The sequence below is a fragment of the Citrus clementina genome, unplaced genomic scaffold (genome assembly GCF_000493195.1).
Source record: "Citrus clementina cultivar Clemenules unplaced genomic scaffold, Citrus_clementina_v1.0 scaffold_9, whole genome shotgun sequence".
Classification (NCBI taxonomy): domain Eukaryota; kingdom Viridiplantae; phylum Streptophyta; class Magnoliopsida; order Sapindales; family Rutaceae; genus Citrus; species Citrus x clementina.
This window is the reverse complement of record NW_006261964.1, coordinates 16,666,559-16,675,300: the sequence shown is the minus strand read 5'-3', so window position 1 is coordinate 16,675,300 and position 8,742 is coordinate 16,666,559. Positions and strand designations below refer to the sequence as shown.

The following is an 8,742-nucleotide window of genomic DNA, read 5'->3' as shown; positions in this document are numbered from 1 at the left end:
AATCACCAGCATCTGTGTGGTATTGAGAGTCCACCTTGATACAAAAGATGAACATGTTAAGAATGATGGTGCTCTCACTACACGCACCATCGAACGAATTACTGGTGAAGTTGCTGGAGCCCCACCCGAACCAACTGCTATAGTAGGGGCAAGAAAAGTTGTTAGGTTGGAACAAAGAATCCAAGCACTGAGCACCAGCATCACTCAATGTGCTGAAGCTCGGTAGAGGGAAAACAATCGGTTTTGGAGCTATTTGCAGCACTTGGAGGACCACCTACACCAATTTGCTGTATATATGAAATGTACCCATCGAAATTTTCCTAATTCATTGCTGCAGCAGTTCAATTTTGGTACCTCCACTATAGATGCTCCAGCAGCAGTTAGTGAAGATGCTACTGACACAGATGAGCCAGAGGAAGAAGCTGCAGCAGAACCACAAATAGAGGCCGGTACAGATGCTGATGAACAGTCAGACCAGCCTGAAGAAGAGGGTGTTAAGTCTACAACTGAAAGTTCCTTAACAGAGGTGGAGGAAGAGCCTGAGAAAGAACTCGAGGAGCCCCCAGCCAAGACTTCTTCCAAGTCCAGGAAAAAGCACATCATACAAGAGGAAGAAAATGAACCTGCAGAGGAACCTCCCATTCCAGTCCTCTCTCGAAAGGGCAAAGAGAAAGTAATTACCCCTCCTGCATCCGACAATGAAGCCGAGAACATTGATGCAGAGCTGGAAGCTGCAGCAACCAAGATTACTCGTACACCCATAGAGACAAATATCTGGCCAATATTTGAATGATTTGAGGATGCATAATGAGACCAAGAGGAGATTTATGTATTTTTACTATGTGTAATGGATGCCATTAATTGAACGAAAGACAGAGATGTGCCAACGTGATTCATGCAGTTTTTCTGAGAATTTTCACAGAGCTTAATGAATCTTTGCATATTTAAATTCACATAGAGATATAATGGGTTAATACGTGAGGGTATTTTTAATATTACTCCAGAGAGGATATTGAATAGAACAGGAAAATTCACTGTCAACATGGGTAATAAACTTTAATAGCATAGATGGAGGATTAAATTGGATTGGTTAGGGTGAAATCGGATGTCCTAGTGTTTTAATCTCTTGGTGATTTTTATTACTGGCTGCATATTTATTTAATTTTTAGTTATTTTATTTTATTTTAATTTTTAATTTCAATTCTCCTATTTGATTGTTCAAATAAATTAGGGTTAGAATAATTTCAGTAGCTAATAGGATATACAATCTCTGTGTGACGATACTCTATTTTTCATTATATTACTTGTGCCGACTAGTACACTTGCTAATTTATGCATCAAGTTTTTGGCGTCGTTGTCGAGAATTGTTTGGATTAGTATTGATACCAACTAACCTTAGTTTAATTTGAATTTTATTATTTTTATTTTTATTTTCGTTTTCTTGTTTAATTTTATGAGACGTTCAAGAAGTTTTGATTTATTGCCTTTTGATCCAAAGATTGAACGCACTTGTAGAAGGATTAATAGAGAAAAGAGAGAAGCTTTACAGGAGCAACAACTAATCATGGCTGACGAAGCATTACACGAAAATGAGGATGCGAGACCTTTAAAAGATTATGTTGTGCCTACAATTAATGGTGCTCGCTCAAGCATTGCACGCCCTGCCGTTCAAGCCAATAATTTTGAAATTAAGCCAGCCATAATCCAGATGATTCAGATGTCTGTACAATTTGCTGGGATGTCGAATGATGATCCAAATGCTCATTTTGTAAATTTCTTAGAAATTTGTGACACATTTAAGCAAAATGGTGGTTTAGATAATGCTATCAGGCTAAGGCTTTTTCCGTTCTCATTGAGGGATAAAGCAAAAGAGTGGTTGAATTCACTCTTTGCTGGAACAATCACTACATAGGATGGTTTAGCGCAAACGGTTTTAGCAAAATACTTTCCTTCAACAAAAACAGCCAAGTTGAGGAATGACCTCACAACCTTTGCTCAGTTCGAGATGGAATCATTATATGAAGCATGGGAGAGATACAAAGACCTACTAAGATAATGCCCACATCATGGTCTACTAGTTTGGCTTCAAGTGCAGACATTTTACAATGGTTTGGGATCCAATATCATAACAATGATTGATGCTGCTGCAGGAGGAATGTTAATGGAAAAACACTGGAAGCAGGCTATTAATTATTAGAGGAGATGACCTCTAATAATTACCAGTGGTCTTCAGAGCGATCAATATCAAGGAGAGCTACATGAGTCCCTAATGTTATGTGGTCACTACTTTATACGCACAGATAACAGCTATTCGTAACAAGTTGGACAATCTAATTATTCAAACTCAACCACAAGTGTGTGAATTATGTGGAGGGAATCATACTAGCATCAATTGCCAAGTTGGAAGTCTTTTTGCACCATCATCTACTGAACAAGCTCATTATGTGTCAAACTTCCAGGGGTAACAAAATAACCCATATTCCAATACCTACAATCCAAGTTGAAGAAACCATCCAAATCTATCATGGAACAACACCCAAAATGCATTGCCACCACCTCCAGGGTTCCAACCACAAGAAAAGAAGTCAAACTTAGAAGATGCTCTTACCCAGCTTACAACAAATATGTCTCAATTCATGACCAAAATAGAGACAACTTTTCAGAATCAAGCTGCATCAATTCAGAATCTCGAGGTACAAGTAGATCAGATTGTAAACTTGCTATCCAGTAGACAACAAGGCTCTCTGTTAATGCAATTATACTTCGAAGTGGTAAACAACTTGATGAGCAGCAAAAAGAAGCAAAGAAAGTTGATGACGAACAAGGTGAAGACACCACTAAGGTTTCAAAGGCAGCAAATTTAGAAATACCACAACTTAAATTAACAGCACCAGTCAAGGCCTATATTCCTCCAATCCTTTTTCCTTAGCATCTCCGGAAAAATAACATGGACAAGCAATTTTTAAAATTTCTTGATGTGTTTAAGAAATTTCATATTAATATTCCTTTTGCAGATGCTTTAGAACAAATGTCACTTTAAGCTAAATTTATTAAAGAAATATTGTCCAACAAGAGGAAATTTGAAGAACATGAAACTGTAATGCTGACTGAGGACTGCACCGCCATTGTACAAAATAAATTGCCACCAAAGCTGAAAGATCCAAGGAGTTTTAATATTCCATGCACTATTGGAAATGCTTATTTTGATAAAGCTATGTATGATTTAGGTGCAAGCATTAATTTGATGCCTTTTTCTGTTTTCAAGAAATTAGGTTTGGGTGAACCTAAGGCAACAACTATTACCCTCCAATTGTTAGATAGATCTATAAAGTATCTAAGGGGCATAATTGAGGACGTGCTTGCGAAGGTTGACAAGCTTATATTCCTTGTAAATTTTATTGTCTTGGATATGGCTGAAGATATATAGTTACCTTTTATTCTAGGCCGACCATTCTTAGCTACAGGAAGAGCTTTGATTGATGTTCAGGAAGGAAAATTGATTTGAAGTGTTCAAAATGAGCAAGCCATTTTTAACGCGTACACACCTATCAAGTATCCAATTGAACTCAAAGAATGTTTCCAAGAAGACACAATGGATAGAAAAATGGCCAAACCAATTAAGGATGAGTATCTATCTGACCCTCATAACATTTATACAATACATAAGCAGAGTATTAATGAAGATCCATCACCTAAATTTCGTGGGAAGAGGCCTAATTGCAAGAAACTTGGGTAGGTCCATCCAGATCATCTCCTTGCATCCACAAGCCTCCTTGAACGATATCTTCAAAGACAGTCAGGCTAATGACTATAAATTAAGCGCTTCTTGGGAGGCAACCTAAGCTTTCTAAACTTTATTATTGTCATTTTTATTTTTCCTTATTTCTTTTGTCTTTTCCTTTACTTATTTATTTTGTTTTATCTAGGTTTTTGCACAAGTTTAGGGGTTGATGAACATTAACTTTTCACATGCCTTTTAAGAACTCAGCTACAAGTTTACATCTTCAAGTGCAAAACCGGGGGAGTTTCTCTTTTCCTTTTCCTTTTCTTTACATTGAGGATAATGTTTATTTTAAGTTCGGGGTGGGGAATATTTGCTTTCATTTTTTCTAAAACAAAAAATAAAAAAATTTGATGTTTATGATGAGTATATTATTGAAAATGAATATGGTTCTTAGAAAGGGATGAATATTGTCTTAGTTTATACTTGATTCTTGTGTTAGTTTCGTCTTGATTGTGATTCTTTAAATATCTTGCACACTTATATTGATTTTTTCATAATTTTGACTTGAGATTTGAGATTGATACAGCCTGAGTTGAGAATTTTAGATTGAGTAAATGACTGTTTACCTTGATTCTACGTTACTTAAGTTTACCCAGGCACCATAGTCAGAAATAGCTACCTATAACCCTGAAGATTGAAGTTATCCTTGAGTAATTTGGGCCTATGTACCACCAATATGTAGAGCATAATCTACCATGAGAATAAGACTGTCTTAAGGGGCAAAGTGAAAGCTCCTGACTATGGAAATTTTGAAAAAAAAAATATCAAGATGATGAGGTTAGTTTGTCCTACTTTGTTTATTATTCAATACAAGGGCTATTGATGTTGAAAATTTTGAGAATGAGTTTTGATTGAATTGATTCACACACAACACAAGAATCCAATATGAGATGAGGTTGACCATTGAATTAAAGTTATAACTTTGCCAATATTTTTAATTTTCTTTGAGCTATATACTTTATGCAATCTTTGAGGTATTTTTTATGATGTTTGTGGGTATCATCGCTGGAAACCCTCATGAGACTATAACTCATCCAATAGGGCCGCCTAGGGGTTTAAAAGCTTGATGCATACGCTAAATGCAATCGCGATCACCTGCGAAAATGGTTTGCTTAGGATTTTCTTTTTGTAGTTTTATTTTAGTTTTTGCTCGAGGACTAGCAAAATGTTAAGTTTGAGGGTATTTGATGTGCTCATAATTTATCTATTATTTTAATACTTCTTTAACTTAATTTTAGGTTAAATTATATTTTATTATATTAATTTTATCTTAATTTTTATATTTTGTTATTTTAGGTATAATATAAGATTAAAGATGAATTAAATCAGAACATTCAGGAAAAAATTTACTTGAAGGAATAAAAATGGGAAAGCAATAAAGAACTTTAATTGAACAAATCAAGAAAGATTTAATTTAATTAATCATCATGCATGCAATCACATGGGAAAGCATTGAAGAATTAATTTACAAGAAAATATGGCAACCACGTGATGCTTTGGCTGTAACAATATTCAGTGGCCAATTAATTGTAAAAGTTATGTGCTTTGGCTGTAACAATATTCAGTGGCCAATTAATGGTAAAAGTTATGTGCATGCATGAAAGAGGCGGCTGAGCTTTAGATTTAATTCTTTCCATGCACGGATTTAGGGCACAAAAATTGAAAGTATCATAAAAGGGAAGTGCCAAGCGGACGCAACAGAGGACCGAAATTGAAAAAAAAAAAAAGCAGTGCACCAATTAGAAGGAAAATAAACCGAGAGCAGTAGGAGCAATTTGGAGGAGGAAGAAGACGCATTCTTGAGTTTTTCTTTCTCTCTTCTCTATTATCTTACTTGAATGTTTTCAATTAAATTCATGGATTTTCTTATATTCCTATGAACTAGTTTATTTTGCCAGAGCTACGATATAGCCTAAATATGAAATTTTAATTTTATAAATTTTTGTTATTTTTAGTTTATTGTTCCATGGTTGAGTGTCCATTATTGTGTTTAATGCTTTTAAATATCTGGCCAATATTTGAATGATTTGAGGATACATAATGAGACCAAGAGGAGATTTGTGTATTTTTACTCTGTGTAATGGATGCCATGAATTGAACGAAAGATAAAGATGTGCCAACATGATTCATGCAGTTTTTCTAAGAATTTCCACAGAGCTTAATGAATCTTTGCATATTTAAATTCACATAAAAATATAATGGGTTAATATGTGAAGGTATTTTTGATATTACTCCAGAGAGGATTTTGAATAGAATAGGGAAATTCACTGTCAACATGGGTAATAAACTTTAATAGCATAGATGGAGGAATAAATTGGATTGGTTATGGTGAAATCGGATGTTCTAGTGTTTTAATCTCTTGGTGATTTTTATTACTGCTTGCATATTCATTTAATTTTTAGTTATTTTATTTTATTTTATTTTTTAATTTAAATTCGCCTATCGATTGTTCAAATAAATTAGGGTTAGAATAATTTCGGTGGCTAATAGGATATACAATCTCTGTGGAACGATACTCTACTTTTCATTATACTACTTGTGCCGCCTAGTACGCTTTCTAATTTATGCATCAATTTTATTTTTTTAATTTGATATATTTTTTATTTATAAATAAAAAGCCCGGGCTTTTTTCTAGGCCCAATCTATGCGGGCTTCATATGTTTCAGCCCGTATTCAGACCCAATCCATGCAGGTTGGCTCGAACTTTTTTGCCAACCCTACCTTGAAACAGAATGTTACACAACAGGCTTTTGTGTTTACCTTGGGACAAATTTAATCTCATGGTGTAGCAAGAAACAAAAAATTGTTGCACGATCCATTGTTGAAGTAGAATATTGGGCTTAATTTGTCTTCCAAAATGGTATCATTAACTTGGATTCTTTCTTTATTGTAGGACATTGGGGTCTCAACTTCACATGTTCTTCACCTCGTCTACGACAACAAGAGCGCCATCAACATGATAGATAATCTAGTTCTTCGTTCTCACAGCAAACACATCGAAATCGATGTCCATTTCATTCGTGAAGAAGTCATTCAAGGACTCTTTAAAGCCAAGCAGGTTCCCTTCTTGTTGCAAACTATAGATATACTTACCAAACCACTAGGTAAAGATCTTTTCTTCCTCTTTCAGCACACGCTTGGCATTCACTTTATGACCCTACTAATCTCAAGGGGGTTGTTAAGATACACTGCCCACCACATATGGAATTCGCGGAATTCAAATAGTCACAGCTAATGAACCATATGCAGCCACACGAGTCACGTACCAACATGGAAAAGATCAACACACCAACTCAATCCAGCATTAACATGGCAAGTAACAAACCTTTGGAAACAAATATGCCAATCTGTATCGCTCTTGCAAAAGGCTTACAACAAAATTATCTCACACAATCCTGTGACATGCAAACTCACCAACGAAAGATAGCCAACTATCATTCAAGCCTAGATTTTCTTCATAACATAGCCAATGCACTACAACAAAAAGTTGTATTACCGGCCAAATATTTCCAAGGGCATTGTTTACCCTCGATGATAAGCACTTTTTACAAGGATATAAAGTAGTTGTTGGAAAATCATTAAAAAAATGATAAAGTTTTCAGAGGGTAATTTGCCCTTGATAATAATGAATTTGTGGTAGGAAATATAATACTAAATTAAAATAAAATCTTTGAACCTCCTATAAAAAAGATAAAACAAAAATAAATCCTATAAATATAAAAAAATAAAAAAAAAACAAAATTAAGTTATTATCAGTTCATACAAAAGAAACAAAACCAATTAAATAAAGCCCAACCCTTTCGTAGTAAATAAAGCCCCTAAAAAAATAAGACATTGTAATCAATACAAATTGATTAAAAGAAAATTCAAACGAACAAATGGAGACGCTATTTTCATCTTAGCATCTGCTGCTCTCTCTCTCACTTTCTGTATCTTATTTGCATGTTAGAAGTACCTCAAAGTAAATTTACTTAGAATTTTTAGCTTGCAAATTTTAACTCTTTTTAGCTTTTCCTACAGTTTCTCCAATCCATCTCCCTCTTCATGATTTCGCTTTAATTTCATAAATTTTCTAGGGTTTTAGAGTTGTAGATTCACAACTTTGTGCATCTTTTGTGTTTCTCCGAGTCAACTCATGAACTCTCTGTAGGCATCTCTTGATCTAGTTTTGATACTTGTAATTTTTGTTCTTCTTTCGGTTGTTTACTTTCATTTCTTGCATTTCAACCTTATTAAAATTTTACTTTATGGGCCTTAATGACTTGAATTTCACCAAGTTCCTTAAAACTTAATTGGTAATTACTTGATTCATTAACATGAATTTGTAATAAAGTTGTGTTTGTGATAATTCTTGATGGTGCAGTTAATGTGTAATTAATTTAAATTAATGTGTGTACTTAGCAAGTTCAGATTAAAATCTTTAAGTTTTATAAAGATTGTTTTCTTAATTAGGCTAATATAATAGCATCAACATTTTTTTTTAATTTAGGAGCACATAGTGCATAACCATTTCTTGTTTGGTTAATCAAGTTTGCATTTATTTCCTTTATTTTATAGGATTGAAAAACACTATTTTAGAATGTCAAGTTTTCATTAGTTATTGAAGATGATATTTAGGAACATTCAAAGGAAATCCAGGAGTATTAGTGCTCAGCAAAAATAAAATAAAATTAAAATAGTGATAGTCATATTTAGAGTTCAGCAAAAATGATATTTAGTTTCATTTTTGTTTGATGTCAACAATTTTAATACTATGTACATGTTTCAAGTTTTGATTGTTGTACCACTATACAAAGAAGCTTCTATGCTTTGTGGTGTCTGCTTTTCTAATTATATTCTGTAGGTTAGAATTTGTTCTCTAAAGTTTGCAAAGGGTTTTATTTCTTTAAATGATGTAGTATATCTCTTGAGTGTTACTGTGGCTGCAGCTTGCATAGCTTTTTCCTTTCATATAGTTT

The 8,742-nt window shown here is 34.0% G+C and overlaps 1 non-coding gene across 1 annotated transcript; it reads right to left on the bottom strand.

Annotated features, from left to right (window-relative positions):
* Nucleotides 1-1,966: 1,966 nt before the first annotated feature.
* Nucleotides 1,967-2,073, bottom strand: LOC112101617. Its single transcript, XR_002907641.1, has one exon. It is a non-coding gene; the product is annotated as a small nucleolar RNA R71 (small nucleolar RNA).
* Between the last annotated feature and the right edge of the window lie 6,669 nt (nucleotides 2,074-8,742).